The sequence below is a fragment of the Micropterus dolomieu genome, unplaced genomic scaffold (genome assembly GCF_021292245.1).
Source record: "Micropterus dolomieu isolate WLL.071019.BEF.003 ecotype Adirondacks unplaced genomic scaffold, ASM2129224v1 contig_8536, whole genome shotgun sequence".
Classification (NCBI taxonomy): domain Eukaryota; kingdom Metazoa; phylum Chordata; class Actinopteri; order Centrarchiformes; family Centrarchidae; genus Micropterus; species Micropterus dolomieu.
In genome coordinates, this window is record NW_025737522.1 from 1 (window position 1) to 687 (window position 687).

Consider the following 687-nt stretch of genomic DNA (forward strand, 5'->3'; position numbering starts at 1 on the left):
TGCAGTCTAGGCCAAAAGGCCGAGAAGCGATCGGCCCCATTTCCCCTCCCTTTCTCTCACTCGTCATCGAGAGGCTACAAGAGCCCGAGTCGTTCGGTAGCCTCTGTCCAAAAGCCAGGCCTTCGTCTCTCCGCAGCCCGATTGGATAGAGCCTGCCATGACCTGGGGAGGGGTAGGGGAACGGGTGTGGCCTGGTACTTGGGACTCGAGAGGCAGAGTGAGGCTTACCGTGAGGGTAGTGACCGGGACGACTAGGCTCGTCGGCGGCTCTGGAGGAGGGGCCTGTACTTACTCGGGTTTCTCGTCATAACGTACAAGTCTTTCGCCTTTTACTAAAGACTTCCGTGGAGAGGGACGCCAATGAGTTAAAACTATTTTTGGCAGGCTCTGCCGTGTGGCCGAGCCTCGTGCGTTTGTGAAAAGGAAATAAAACGCCGCCCGCGCCGAGGTTGAGCGGTGCGACGAGGAGCGCTCGGGCGGAGGTGCTGAGACGCAGCCGTTGTTATGCGCAGTTGAAACCACTGCGCCACGGCAGGGGGAGAACTGCTCCGGGAGGTGGGCGCTGGAAGCAACCAGTTGGGGTTATCGCTTCTCGGCCTTTTGGCTAAGATCAAGTGTAGTATCTGTTCTTATCAGTTTAATATCTGATATGTCCCCTATAAGGGGGCAACATATTAAATGGATTTT

At 56.2% G+C, this 687-nt stretch overlaps 1 non-coding gene and 1 pseudogene across 1 annotated transcript; both read left to right on the top strand.

Annotated features, from left to right (window-relative positions):
• The first annotated feature begins 288 nt into the window (after positions 1-288).
• Positions 289-401, top strand: LOC123965077. The gene has a single exon (XR_006823619.1). It is a non-coding gene; the product is annotated as a U5 spliceosomal RNA (small nuclear RNA).
• Positions 402-584: 183 nt separating this feature from the next.
• LOC123965076 lies at positions 585-687 on the top strand (annotated as a pseudogene; the record flags this gene model as incomplete).